Below are 15,934 nucleotides of genomic sequence, written 5' to 3' on the forward strand. Positions count from 1 at the left end.
CAACAACCAAAACAACCGAAGCAGCGCGCGCATCGCGTCCCAGATGCGTTGGAGTTGGAAACAACGAACAACACAACACAGGACGAGATGATGCGCATCCTCAAGGAAAAGCTGGGGGATGATCGGCAGAAAGTGGAGCGTGTAAGGATGAATTTCCAGGGGAATATTCTTCTGGAACTGTCCTGCAAGAGCCACGACGAGACGCTTGAGATGTGGCGGAAAGTGTCCGAAGCACTGGAGGGCAAAGCGAAAGCCCGACCACGGACCCCCACAACTCGCCTCACCTGCACGAACATTCCACCAAACTGCACCAACGAGGAAATTGCAACGGACCTAAGCACAGCCCTGGGAGTTACGATCTACGCGGACCAGATCAGTACCGTTAAATCCAATTACGGAACGCTGGTCGCATTTTTCGGATGCCCAGAGGTGGCAGTAACGGACGACGTGCTACTAAAACAGCATGTTGTCGGATTCAGCCAGTGCTGCCGGTTCAAGAAGGTTGAGGTGAAGCGCCAATGCTATCGGTGCTACGAGTTTGGCCACATTGCCACTCACTGCCGTGGGAAGGATCGGTCAAGCAAGTGTCATCGATGTGCGGAGACTAAGCACTCAGGACCGTGCACCAAGGAACGGAAATGCCTCGTCTGCAAGGGCCCGGAAGCAATCGGGCACTCGTTCGGACAGCGCAACTGCCGCCAAGTAGGAGAAGGGGTAAAAAACCGGCCTCGTCATGATTAATGTCCTTCAACAGAACCTTAATCACAGCCAGCTGGCCCAGGACATGCTGATGCAGACTGCTCGGAACGAAGGCTGCGACATAGTGTTGATCGCCGATCCATATCGGATTCCGGAGAACAACGGTAACTGGGTCGCGGATCCGACGGGCAGAGTTGCAGCAGTATCGACAGGAAGATACCCTATCCAACGCATAATCGAGAATCGGCGGGATTACTTCGTCGTGGTCGAAATGCGTGGTATCGTTCTCTGCTCCGTGTATCTACCTCCTGTGGGGTCCGATTTGTCAGTGGAGGATTATCGACGCAAATGGACCGAAATTGCGTCGGTGATTCCGCGGAATCGGGACACCGTGATCGGCGGGGACGTCAACGCCTGGTCAGGAGCGTGGGGGATGGAACGCAGACACAACGATGGAGAACGAGTTCATAGGGGAGCAGTGGTGATGGATGCTATGGCATCACTTGAGCTAGTCTTGTTGAACCGGGGCAACCGGCCAACCTGGAGCAACAACAGTGGCCGTAGTTCCATTATCGACGTTTCCTTCTGCAGCTCGTCTCTTCTGGGGGAAAATAACTGGCGAGTCTGCGACGAAAATCCAAGTGACCACAATACCATCAAGTTTGCGGTCGGGAGGACGACGACGCAGCGTAACCTGGGACACAGTGCACAGCAGGCTTCGGAGAGCAGATGGGCAACCCGGTATTTCAACAAGGACTTGTTCGTTGAAATTTTGGGGTCACTGGACATCTACAACCGCACCCTCTTGGCGGACGAGTTGACGCAGGCAATGTCAACTGCCTGCGACGCGACGATGCCGAGATTGCCAGCAGCACGGGGAGGACGACGATCGGTGTACTGGTGGAATAACGAGATTTCCCAGTTACGTCGCACTTACATCGGGATGCGGAGAAGACTCAGGCGAGCCCGAACGGAAGAGCAGCGACAGGATCGCCGTCCGGCGTACACAGCAGCGAGAGCAGCACTGGAGCAAGCGGTCAAGCGGAGCAAGAAGGAGCAGGGCGATCAACTTCCGGAACAGCTGGGGCCCCACGGATTCGGGCCAGGCTACAAAATCCGGAGGCAGATGTGGCAAGGAGCCCGAGTACCGATGGAACGGGATCCAGCCAAACTGCAGCACATCGTCGGCGAACTTTTTCCGGTGCAACCGCCCATGGAATGGCCCACGGCAACAGGATTGACGGACGAGGACACGGCACGGGATGCCGTTACCGAGGACGAGCTGGTGAGCATTGCAAAATCGCTCAATCCCCAGCGTGCCCCAGGAGACGACAACATTCCGAACGTGGCCTTGATTGCGGCGATGACGGCGTTTCCACGCGTCTTCATGAGAACGTTCCAGCATTACATCGATTCCGGCCACTTCCCCGTCGAATGGAAGAGGCAACGGCTAGTGCTGTTCTCGAAGGCCGGGAAACCACCCGGAGAATCATCGTCGTACCGGCCAATCTGCCTGCTGAGTGTTCTGGGAAAAGTATTGGAGCGACTCATACAGCGCAGACTTACGGAGCATCTGGATGCAACGGGCGGTCTCGCTGATGCCCAATACGGATTCAGGAAAGGACGCTCAACCATGGATGCCATCAACAGGGTGATTGCCAACGGAAGGGTTGCGCTCGACAAGAAGCGCAGGGGCGATCGACTGTGTGCGATGGTGACAATCGACGTGAAGAACGCCTTCAACACGGCCAACTGGACAGCGATCGGAGCAGCTCTGCAGCGAAGGAACACGCCACCGTACCTCCAGGCGTTGCTGCGGAACTACTTCACGAATCGCACGCTCCACTACGAAACGGATGAAGGAATGGTCTCGCTACCAGTATCGGCAGGTGTCCCGCAGGGTTCGGTTCTAGGGCCAACACTGTGGAATGTTATGTACGATGACCTTCTTCGCTTGGAGCTGTTCGGGAAGCGTGCGGACATTATAGGGTTTGCTGACGATGTGGCGTTCACCCTTATCGGGAGGGACCCGCAGGAAATCAGCAACCTTGCTACGAGGAACCTGGAGATGATCGAGCGTTGGATGGATGGAGTGGGATTGAAGCTGGCCCATCAAAAGACCGGCTACATGATCTTCTGCACTCATCACAACCCGCAGGTAGGTCAACTACGTGCGGGGGGACACACGATCGTATCCACGGAATCGCTCAAGTACCTGGGGGTCGAGCTCTGCCGCAAACAGCACCACGGTCGGCATTTGGAGAAGGTTTGCAGCAAGGCATCACGTATCACGAATGTCTTGACCGCTCTGATGCCGAATAAGTGTGGCCCAAAAAGCAGCAGAAGGAGACCCTTGGTTAACGTTGGGAATAGCATTGTCCGTTACGCGGCACCATCGTGGGGACGGACGCTTCTCCAGAAGGACGTTCACCGGACCACGGTTCAGAGGGCGCACCGCACAGGAGTTCTTCGAGTGGCCAGTGCCTTCCAAACGGTCTCCTACGATGCCGCTTGCGTGGTCGCAAGCACTATCCCGTTAGTCCTCCTCCTAGAGGAGGACATCCGCTGCCACGACGAAAAGGTAGCGAGGGGAAGTCCAGGACCAGACATACGAAAGCGGCAAAGGGAAGAGACCATGGGACGCTGGCAACAACAATGGACAGCCGGAGCGGGGCAGCCGAGATCGCCGGGGATGAGGACGAGGAGAATTATCCCGGACATTATGTCCTGGGTAAATCGCAAGCACGGAGAAATTGATTTTTATCTCTCTCAACTCTTTACAGGGCATGGGTTTCTCCGGAGCTACTTCGTCGACAAAGGCATCCTCGACGGCTCGCCAAACTGCCCGGTGTGTGAACACCAAGTGGAAGATGTCGACCACGTAATGTTCCACTGTCCACGGTTTGCTCGAACCCAACACGAGATGCAGCAGCAGAGCCACACCCGCTTGACGATACAAAATCTTGCAGCGGAAATGTGTGCCAACAGCAACACATGGGAAGCAGTCCGGACCGCCGCAAGGACCATCTTCAGAAACCTCCAAGTGAGATGGAATGAGGAAAGTCCACCTACGGCCAGACGGAGACGACAACAACGCCGGCGGAACACGGAACAAACGGGACAGCAACAGCTGCCGCCGTGACCGCACCAAAGGATGACGACAACGGAAGCAGCAGCAGCAGCAACGAGTAACCAGAGCAGCAGCAGGAGCTAGACCGCACCGGAAGTAGCGGCTACGGACGGGCGGAATTAAGCAGCAGCAGCGGAAGGAAGGCACGAAGCAGCAGCAGCAGCTGAGACAACTAGGACGAATGACGCAGTAGCAGCATTGGAAAGCAGCAGCGCGTCAACAGGATGGGTGCATCGCACAAACGTTCCTGCATGGAGTACTACGCACATCAAGCGCATCGGCAGGGTTCGGATCAGGTCGAGGAGTGGTTTAGTTAGGGTCCCATCGGCTGCCGGGTCCGCTTCACGGGCCCAGCGTCACGATGAATCCCACATAACCCATCTCGGAGGGATTGGCTTGTAGCCGCAAGCCGCCCTTCGAGGTGGGTACCTTTTGAAGGTTCCCTCCCCGTTAACAAAAAAAAAAAAAAAAAAAAAAAAAAAAAGACTTATTTTCACCGCATAGCCTGATAGTCATTCCTTACTACGGGGGGACGGTCCGGATTAGTGATGGGAAAAATGAATTTTTTGCCGGAATCGATTCCGGCTAGCTCCGAAAATTTTCGGAATCGATTCCGGAAAGTAGGTCCGGAATCACTTTCCGGAATCGGTTCCGGAATCGGTTCCGGAATCGGAATCGGTTCCAATTCCGGAGTCGATTCCGGAATCGGAATCGGTTCCGATTCCGGAGTCGATTCCGGAATCGGTTTCGGAATTGATTGTTTTTGTTTTTATTATTGTACATCATTCCATGCGCGCTTTAGTAATGTCGCTTCCAATGTTTATGTATGTGAGCAACAATAGATCATAAAAGTTTTTACCATTATAAATCTGAGTTAAAATTATTTAATTTCCCATTGATAAAAATATAGTAAGGTTCGGCTTCAAATTACTAATACCATTAAATTCTTAGCTGAATCAGATTATTTCTGGACTATTACCACAACGCTTGTCAACAATTTGATTTTGATGCTCACATACATTAACATTGGAAGCGACATTACTAAAGCGCGCATGGAATGAAGTACAATAATGAAAACAAAAACAATAAATTCCGCAACCGATTCCGGAGTCGACTCCGGTATCGATTCCGGAATCGGAACCGACTCCGGAATCGGAACCGACTCCGGAATCGGAACCGACTCCGGAATCGATTCCGGAATCGGAACCGACTCCGGAATCGATTCCGGAATCGGAACCGACTCCGGAATCGGAACCGATTCCGGAATCGATTCCAGAGTCGGAATCGATTCCAGAAGCGGAATCGGAATCGGAACCGATTCCAAACACGGAATCGGAACCAGGTAGGTCCGATTCCGAGTGCCCATCACTAGTCCGGATGGTATTTGAACTAGTGATGGGTTCTCGGAATCGCACCCACGGCTCCGAACCGCTTCCGAGCATAGCAACTCCGGCTCCGATTCCGGCTAGGTTAAAACCACGATTCCGCCCGGAGCCGTCCGGAGCCGTCCGGAGCCGTCCGGAATCGTCGGAATCGTCGGAACCGTCCGGAACCGTCCGGAGCCGTCCGGAGCCGCCTAGTCGGCAGCCGGAGCCGTCGGAATCGTCGGAATCGTCCGGAGCCGTCCGGAACCGTCCGGAACCGTCCGGAGCCGCCTAGTCGGCAACCGGAGCCGTCGGAATCGTCGGAGCCGTCCGGAATCGTCGGAGCCGTCCGGAACCGTCTGGAACCGTCCGGAGCCGCTAGTTATTGCTAGCGCTTTATTTTTTTATTTTTTTAAATAAAGATTGCTTTATTTTTTTATTTTTACCAGATTGTATAAAATTTGCTGATAGTGCAATAATCTAGGTTATATCATTGCCAACTAGCGGCTCCGACGGCTCCGGACGGCTCCGGACGGCTCCGACGATTCCGACGGCTCCGGCTGCCGACTAGGCGGTTCCGGACGATTCCGGACGATTCCGACGATTCCGGACGGCTCCGACGATTCCGACGGCTCCGGCTGCCGACTAGGCGGCTCCGGACGGCTCCGGACGGCTCCGGGCGGTTCCGGACGGTTCCGAATTTGGAGTACTGCACCTACCTTCCGGAGCCGCTTCCAAAATTTATGGAGTCATTCGGAAGCGATTCCGTTTTTTTGTCGGATTTACCCATCACTAATTTGAACCCAGTCCTGCCGTGTGTGCCGGCGCCGTTTATCACATGCACCACCGGGCCACCCCTAAATATAAATAATATTAATAATTTACTTTTTTATAAATTTTTTAAATTACTTTTTTTTAAATGAAATATGTTTTCTAAACAGTTGTAAAACAATTATTTCATACATTTTATTTTATTATGTTATTTTGTTTGATTAGTATTAGTAACGAGAAAAAAACGATAAAAATAATTTGAACAGATTCTTGACTATATAATGGTTTCAATATTTCAACTGCCCAAATTTCCAGTTTCTTTTTACTATTTTCAATTATGCTTTTATCATTTTGTAGTTGTATATTTTCCCTCTCACAAATTATCGCAAATTTTCACCCATTTTCACACTCTATGTTAAGCTTAATCTGTGTTTTGTAAAGAACGGACGGTATCACTTAAAAAATTATCATTTTAAGAAGCTTAAACATTGGTAATTTATCTTAAATAAACATTTCTATTTTTGTACTTTGTATCGACATGAAATGTGCCCTTGCTCAGATTCAATTAAAAAAACATCTATAACATATCAGCTAGCTAGAAAAGTTAATGTATTTTTTCGTTTTGTGAGAAACATGCCCTAAGTTAATCTTGTGCAGATTTTAGCAAATTTTCAACCTCATACTCGAACGAAAAAGATCGACGAAAGACGATAATAGCTTTCAGTCGTACAAATTCCCATACAAGGAAGCTGCCGGCTGATGCTACCGATGGCATCCCGATAACCTAGACCAGTTGTTGTTAGAACCCGACTGTGTTTGAAGTTGCACCCAAGCTTGCTGCATGATTTTGTTGAGCATCTCCTTAGGTATGCAAAGAACACAACAAAAAAACCAAAGCACCAAAACTAGTGGCTGAAAAACCTCAAAAAACACCTGGCGTGCGTAGTGCGTACGTCTGGCATGCTTTCGGAACGCGTGATGCCAAGCCCACCGTAGCTTCAAGCTTCTTAAATCGGGCAGGAAGACGGCCATGCGACCGCCGTCAGGAACGTTAAACAATATCCAATCAAATTAATAACAACCGCACGAAAAAGGATTCCGCTACAGCTGGGACGGGTTAGAGAGAGAAAAGGTTGAGCCTGGTTGTGTTTTTTTACTTATCCTTTTACATTTGTCACGCTTTTTACTGCTTCAAAGTGCATTCTCCCGTGTGGAGTGAGCAGGAAAAAAAAACCAAACCGTGCATATAAAGGTACCAGACAAAAAAGAAAGACTGTTGAAATAAACAGCAAGCATCAGGCAGATCCTTTTCATAAAAGTGACCATACAGAAAAAAAGCATCACGCATCACGATCGAAGCTGGGAAGCCACAAGAAATCAAAGGCCACCTTCAGGGCACGACAGACGCCTGTGGCAATTCGTTTACCTTCTTGTTTTTTTTCACTTTAACTGTTGCTCCTTCGTTTGCTTTTATGATCTCTGCTGGTTTAACCCGGCACGAACGATCCACACCAATGGTGGAAGCTGTTGTTTGCGAAGAGCTCCGGCCACAGATGGTAATGAAATGAAGCACCTTCTTAAAGATCTTCTCCTGTGGAAGCTGCAACAGTGAACATAAAACGCTTCCTAAGAAACGTTTACCGATCCGCTGCATGTATTTGTGAGCGATCCTGTACATAATGGATCCATGAAATAGCTGACGGATGAGTATGAGCTCGTGGTTCAAGCTAACTAAACTACGAATGATGTCCTTTGCCTTCGAAAATGTACGTTCCTTGCCTTTCTTTGCAAAGCATGAAAAGAAAACTTTCACAAAGACACAACTCAAAAAAGGACCTAAACGAAAAAGGGAACCTAAAAATCCAAGTGCATTCAATCCATTGGTAGAACGATGCTGTTTGGATTCCGTTTTCGGCTATATCTTCTTTGCAAAGCGTATTTCACTCATCTCGTTTTTAGTGATCCTTTACGGGAGTGGTCTGAGGTTTCCGTGGCTTGGGTATGGTGTTTTCATCCTTTTTCATCCAGTTTTTCTTTCCAGGAGCTTATGAGGCATTACTTCTTGCCGTACTTAAAGAAAAACTACGATAAATGCATGCTGTGTCTTGGACGTAATTTGATTTAGTTCTGTCCCATGTTTCTCTTTTCATCATAGTCTCTTTCTACTACTTACAATGCTCTCCTGTTGCGCGAGACAAACGCCATCTGTATGTAAAAGTAAATTCAAATGTATGAAAATTATAAAACCCGATTCTGCGTAGTTGCAAAAAAAAAAATAATTGCAAAGGTTTTTATACTAACGTTTTTATGTCATTATTATGTTTTAATGAGAAAATTAGTGAAAACAGTACACTTTTTCATATGAACAATACAACTACTTCCTGAAATACGGCTACAACATTTTGTTCTTTTAAAACGTTTTCTCTTAAATATAAAATTTGAAAGGATCATTTCCATTAATGCCATAGAAGCCCATAAATTGAAAATCCTTTCTTCTAAACACACCGTTCCTTCCGAGCAGATGCATCCGACAACGATCGTCCATCAGGATTTTAGATCAATATTTGATTCACTTATGTCCCCTGTTTCGCATCCGCATTCCAACACTACCCAGAATGGTTCTAGAGGTGTTTGAAACTGCGTTGGAATGTGTTTCGCCTGTTTCATGGTTGGTTGTGTTGTAAGGATAAAATATCCATACTTGATACTTTTTTTACCGCGTACATCCCATTTCCATCCTGCTCGATCTTTTTTTCTTCTAGGACAGTTCGATCGTTCCATCCCCATACGATGGAGATTGAAATCTGCTGCACCCTGCAAGAAGCGCGTGCATGTTGTTGCTACTGCAGTTCCGCAGCAGGTGGTGATGGTGGCGGTGATGCTGATGTGTCAGTGAAGGAATTTTCGCTTCCTACATTTCAAAGCCAATGGATAACGGGAGGAAATGGAAGCAAAGAAGAGAGACGAATAAAAGCAAACCAGGCAAGATGCAAAACATTACAAAAAAATCTAACCCAAAATCCACCAACAATCGAAAGCAGTGTGGAAGAGATCGAGATGTATAAAAATCCAAAAACCAGTCCAGGAAACACCTGCCCGTGACGAAAATTGCTTTAAAAATGTTTTTTTTTTCGTTTTCTTCCTTGAACCTTTCGGCGATGGCGCGTGGTGCCGATGCCGTGTAGAAAGCTGACGGCAAAATGTGATCGACAATTGATTGTGAGGAAAAGCGAAGGAAGAGAGAGAGATAGGGAGGTGGAAGGAGACCAAGGGATGGGGGTAAATAAATGTTGCTACATGTCTGCTATGAACATCGCCAAAAAACCTGATCGTGAGTGGCCAGCACGAAGGTTTCGAACTTTGCAACTCAACTACATGACGCCTGTCACTTTCGGGATGAAGCGTCATTAGTGCTGTTGCTTTAAAGCTGTCGTTTACTTAAGAGTAAAGAGGGTAGAGTAAATAATGCAGCGATTTCACTGCTGTTCATTATCGATCATCCTTGTACGATGCAGATCATTCATGGTTGCGTTGAGTACTTTTTAACATTAAAAAGAAATTTACCAGTAGAACTCGACCGTTTGTTAATGAGACGTCCAGAGTGGTGTTTTAAATAAACACCCGTTTTTAGCAATAGCCAAAGCACGCAACTTACCAGTTGTGTATAGCTTGCCAATTAATAATTATTAAAGATCTTTCTTTTATAAGTATACTCCATCATATTTGTTTTTTCTTAATCTTAACTGTCCAAGTGTTAAGCCTCTACTAGAAGGTTAATTTATACTTTTTTGTTTTTAGATAACAAATAGCAAAGTTTTCACAGTTAAAAAGTAGCCCCCTGAATAGCACAACTACTATTGTGGGTTTTTTCGTGTTAGAATACATATGCAATATAATATGATATGTTTTAAATATGAATAATGGTTAGTTTTTCACATATGCTTTGTTTAATTTTTTACTCTTATTTTATGTTTGCTCTGTAAACAAAAAATAAAATATTTGACACAAATATATTTATTTCAACAATTACAAACTTTTAAGTTAAATCTCCGCACGAAATTGGGTACATACAAGGCATAATATAAAGTGCGCACGCTGTCTAATATCAACAATAAATAATAAATAACAATAATAAACAATAAATAGTCAAAAATAAAGAGAGTTTTAAATATTGTATAAATATAGCAAACAAGTGTCTAAAAAAGATAAAAACCGGATGATTTAAATATCTTCTTTAATTATCAAGAAGCCGGCCCAGTGGTGTATGTGATAAACGGCACCGGTTCCACACGACAGGACCGGGAAACAAATCTCATACGGAACGTCCCCCCCTTCCCCTGTATAAAGGACTGACTATACGGCTACGTGGTACAAATAAGTCTAGTTAAAGTGTCTCAAATCCATAGTTAAAAATACCTAATTTCTCTTGATCTCTTCTCGTTAATTTTATGTTAAGCTTTCTTTAAATAACTGTTAAATTCATAAAGTTTTCATTAATTTTTGCACTATTTATAATTTAGTAAATTTATTTTACTGTTCTCTTTTAATCAATAATTTCACAAATAATTTCTCTTTCCTCGGCACACTTCCTTAAAAAAACTCTTCCTTATTAAGTACAAACAAAAACCCACCCATACCGAAAAAAATCACAAATTAAATCGCCTTCGAACAGGCCCCGGATACGATCAACTTGAACAGGATTATTCGAATTTTCTTTTCTGTTGCTACCAACCCATCAATCCGCCCCTGGGCGTCCTGATGCCGGTTTAGCCTCCGTGTAAAACGCATTCCTTCAGTCGGATGGAGGTTTGGTTTTCTGCAGCTACATCCCATCTGTCATTACTTTTATGACGGTTGATTATACCTGCTCAAAGAAGTTTAACCGTACGCAGCTTCTCTTCGTTCGATCTTTTTTCAACTTCCTCACCTTCACTGGTTTGTCGCATTCCGTTAAGATGCAGGACGTGTTCGGTACCAGATAATGCCATACGTGCGCGTTGCCGTTTGCCATTCAATTATCACCGACCGATGGAATCGTTTAACCTGCGTTATTTTGGGCACACTGTTTTATACACATTCCGCAGATCCCCCCTACGTTCCATCCGATAAAATGAAGCGAGTTCTGATAATTGTTTTGCTTGATTGCACTTAAATTTCGCTCTGCAACAATGTTGCAAACGGGTTCCACGCAACCGATAAAACATCACAAATGTTGTTCCGAAAGATGAACTTGAGGAGAGAAAAAAAAACATGGCATAAAAATCGTATCACTTAACGATTAATTTAATAGTTGGTAATACCATCAACAAAAACATAAGCACAAAAACAAAAAAAACGTACAAGATCGTGATAATAATGCCAATGATAAAAGAGGGCTAATGGATATGTGGATGAAACAGTTGAAATATGCACAACCGAACCCCCCAACTAAAGCGTCCAGAAAACAAACCAGTTCAAGGCAATGAGAAAAAAATTGAGGTCAATCGTTTTAATTACAGTTTTCACTTCATTACAATCGAACATGATGGACGTGTAGTTTTCCACAAAACCCATACTGGTTTGCTCTTGGTTTTTCTTCACACATTTTCCTGGTTCTGTCAAAAACCGGGAAGAACTAACCAAACCAGGCTCAGTTCCCACCATTGTAAATTGACTTGTTGAAGTTGCTTACTGCCTTCTCGCATTGACAACATTCTAACTGTTAAACACTTAATAAAGGCTTTTAGTATTTTATTTCATTGCAACTATTACACATTTCTACAGTAAAACCGTGAAAAGGAAGACGTAAGCCCAAGCTATTTTCAGCACATACTGGCAACATAAAAATATTAATTGACTGGGAAGAGAGATTCGTTTAAAAAAATAACAAACTTATATATACGTCTTACATTCAGAATGCATGGCTGGAAACATTACCATCGATGCCATCTTGCGCAATGTCAAGTTCAGGTTCAGAACGCTTGATCGATTGTCAGATGAAATGAAGATGATGAATGATCCTGCCTGTGGTGGTGTAACTTTCTTGTGGTTTCCGGTTTCCATACTTACTGTCTGTTGTTTGCAATTCAATTAAAGGACAATATGAAAAAGTTTTCACTCTTCGAAGATTCTTGAGTTTGAAGTGTGTCAACGATGGAGAGTCAAATATCGAACTGTTCGTTCTAATTTAGAACAAAATTCATTGTTCTAGAAATATCAATCACTATACTGCGTAGCTCTCACAAACCATGTTTCAAAAGTATTTAAATTCATGAATGTTTTACATATTTTCCTTCAGCTATTCATAACATGGCACGAAAAGCTACCGAGTACTTTAGCCTAGCATCAAATCTTTCCCTCAAAATCCACCAAGCAAATACGTCTCCCTTTTACACCGATTACTGTAAAACCACTTCAACAACGTACTGAAGAGAACTTACCACCTAGTAGCGGATCGGTTCTACGAAACCTTCCTAAGTGTCCCATAGCGTCGTTTCCGGCAGTCGAATCGAACCACAGCAGGTGTGTGCAGCATTAGTCGGGTAATCCTAAGTTATGAAAATACTGCCAACCGAATGGATCTGTCCTTACCTTTCACGGTGAGCAAATAGCCGACCGGGGAAAGCTTTGTAGCTTTGGGTACTCCCGGAAGGAATAGCGACTTTGCGTTCGAGGTTAGGTTTCGCTGTTTGCATAAAAAGTAGCTCAAAAACTTGCATTGAACAAACATTGCCGTAGCAAATGGTGTAATTGTGTGGCGGTTTATCGATTTTGCTATATTTTACGCTGAAGAGATACTGCATTAATAGGTGTTTCTTTACACACCTACCTACATACCTACCAATATTTTGCTGTAACTGTACATATGTTGGGACACTTTATTGATGATGTTATGCATGGAGGTAGTGTCCCAAAGTAATCTGCTTTTAATATTGTCCAGAGTGAAGAAGCTCTTTTAAATATTAAAATGGATAATTTGTATATTGTAAAGAAAGTTCATATTAGGAGTATTGTGGATATTCCAAGCTGCGATAAATTGTAGTTAAACATTAATAACCTAATGACTAATAAACGATAGTGTTCGACAAAACCCGATTAAATACATTAAGATAGACTGATACTACCAAAGCAATTATTACATATTTATACATATAATTATAATTATTATATTGATTGATTATTATTGATAACAACTATTGATAGAAAACTTCTTAACAGTTATTTGTAGAGTACAATATTACTTATACAATACTTAAAACATTAAACTTTTAATAGTTATACATAGCTTGTTAAAAACATGAGAAGATGTTATTTCATTATAATAAAAATAAGATAAAAAAAATTGATTTCTATAACTGACCTATTAACAATTACTTTTATTATGAAATCGAAAACAAAACGATGAAGGTTTCCTACAAATATTTTTTTTTATTAATAAATAGCTATAATTTAGATCTTAGTTGACAGTCTTCTGGTACCCAAATACAGCTAAATGCTGTCAATCCCATTAAGTTAATTAATTAATCAGTCGTAAAATGATTATAATTAAATGTAACAAACCTAATAGCCGAAGAAATTGTTCCCAAAAACCCACGCAAAGCTATTAATTTGATTAAAACGACCAACAAAACGTTCGAATTGTTCGATTAAATTTATTTAATAACATGTAGTGGAGCAATTTTCTATCTTAGCTCCATCCAACATCGTTTAGTTATCGATTTATGATGGATCGATGGATAAACTTTGTTTTATTTCGTTAAGTACACAAATTTTACACAAACGATTTTATGTATGAAATTATATCAAATACCACTGTAAATTCGATCTATTCCAAGGATCCTTCATGTCCCATCCTGATCATACGTTTATTTGATTCCAGCAGTTTACCGGTTGATCAAATTTCATTCAGGCACGTGTGGCAGGGGCTTCCCATCGCGAGTGACCAACCCACAGCCCAACAGTTGTCCATCTTGGGCAGCTGTCTCGCATCAAATGATCATCTTCACCGTCTCAAACTTAGGCTGAAGCGCCCGACTAGTGACACGTGCCCTACTCACCCCAGAACCAACGAGAAATAAATAAGCACTCACAAATTTTGACGTAATTTTCTGGGTGCTCCCGAGATCGGTTGGAACCGATCAAAAAGTGTACCACCAATTAAAGCTTTCGTTGAACTTTGAAATAATAATCAAACGCCAAATGTAAAAGGGGTTCGGCACGGATCCTTCGCCGTATGCTCGGTTGGAATAATATTTTTTATCATTATGCTGTTCTCATTCATTTTGCTGTCTAGCACCTTTAACGCTCTTTGGTAATAAGTTTGTTGGGTTGTGTTAAGGAACCGGTAGATAAATGATGCACTGTAGCGCATTAAACCCGTTGGACCAATTTTCGGGCTTAATTTTGTTCGGTCTTCGTCATCCGTTGATACCACATGGTGGGCGTAGTACGTAGCGTATATTGAACGGTTTTTAACAGTTGGGTGCAATGAAAAATGATTAAACTTTAATGTCTTTCAAAAGTCTTATAAATTGCCCTAGCTATACCTGGTATATATCTGGGTTTAGTTAAAATATATTTTTATCAAAATAAAAAAAGAGTAATCTCCCTCAAAAAATGCAAAAACATGTGCAGCAAAGTGCACAATTTCATCTAATTACAAAAAAGGAACAATTCAGCGGGAAAATAGTTGATCTCGAAACCGATCGTTTTCGCGTACCACCTCATGGTGATTCCCTTTTTAGCTGTGAAAACGTATAACCCCTAATTTAGGTTGTCAAAGTGCAAAAAAATGCACCCAGCATTAACCTGATCCTCGCACCCCAACCAGTTTTCGTACGCAATGTAAAGCATTATGGGTAGATCGGTCATGGCACCCTCATGTGTACAGACAGGCGTAGTTCGGATGCAGTTTCGGGATGTAGCCCGCCTAAAGAATCGGTAAACGCAAAGCATACGAGAGGCGCCCAAAACAAAATAAAAAAAGGAAGATAAAACACCGATTTTTACCAAGAAAAGTGATGAAGATGAAGCGAAAACAAACGACATATCCAACAGGACTGTGCTGCCCTTTGTTTAAGCTTCCTGCACAAGAAATCTTATCCCGTAGAAGATGCCAACGGATGCACAAGCTCGACAACTGATCCTTGGCAAGCATCACCAAACGAATCTTTGGAATCCAGCCTCTATTACCGAGGTTGAATCAGATCACACACCTGCCGTTTAAGGTCGAATCGTAAACGGAGCAGCTTAATCGCGCCGTTTCTTCTGTTCCTGCTTTGCTTCCCTGCTATTAGCAACTTGCAAACGATGGTTCGTTGCATTTTCGGAGCTTCGTCCTGCAGGCAGGTCTCCCGTACATTTCGGATCACATGTGTCTGGTTCGGTGCACCTACAGCATCGCGCATCGTTTTCGTTTTAGTGCAACGAACTTTCGGCGCGACATTACATTTATCGTCCATCGTCGGCATACACCGTTTTATCAGCACGGTTTCTGTTTCAACTTTTTGCTTTAAATTGTTTTTTTACAACGAAACAATTCGCCAATCGACCGTTGCAAAAGGGCAATTATTTTCGTTCCAAATAATCATAAACCATCGTTCTGGAATTTAGCATTGATTTGCGGCACGGAGTGACATCCTTCTGCACCGGGCTCGACGGGGTGAAAGTCATCCAAGAGGAGGCCACCACGAACGCGACCAAATGGAGCAGGAGAGTTTTAACATTATGCAAATAGCTCGTACACGGGGCCGAAGGGTTGTGGCTTCCTTAATAAATTACATGTAATTATGCATACATGCCGAATCATTTGAATATTAGCCGCGTAATTGGTTTCACTTTTGGGCATGTTTCGAAAAGGATCTTCAACGCATCATTGGTTCACTTGTCGGGTGGGACACTTTCTTTACTCCAAGAAAAAAAAACTTGCAAACACACGAAAAAATGTTGTTCAATTAAATCGTTACTGTCTGGAAGAGGTTCGGTTTTTTTT

This window comes from Anopheles funestus, chromosome 2RL (assembly GCF_943734845.2).
Source record: "Anopheles funestus chromosome 2RL, idAnoFuneDA-416_04, whole genome shotgun sequence".
NCBI lineage: Eukaryota > Metazoa > Arthropoda > Insecta > Diptera > Culicidae > Anopheles > Anopheles funestus.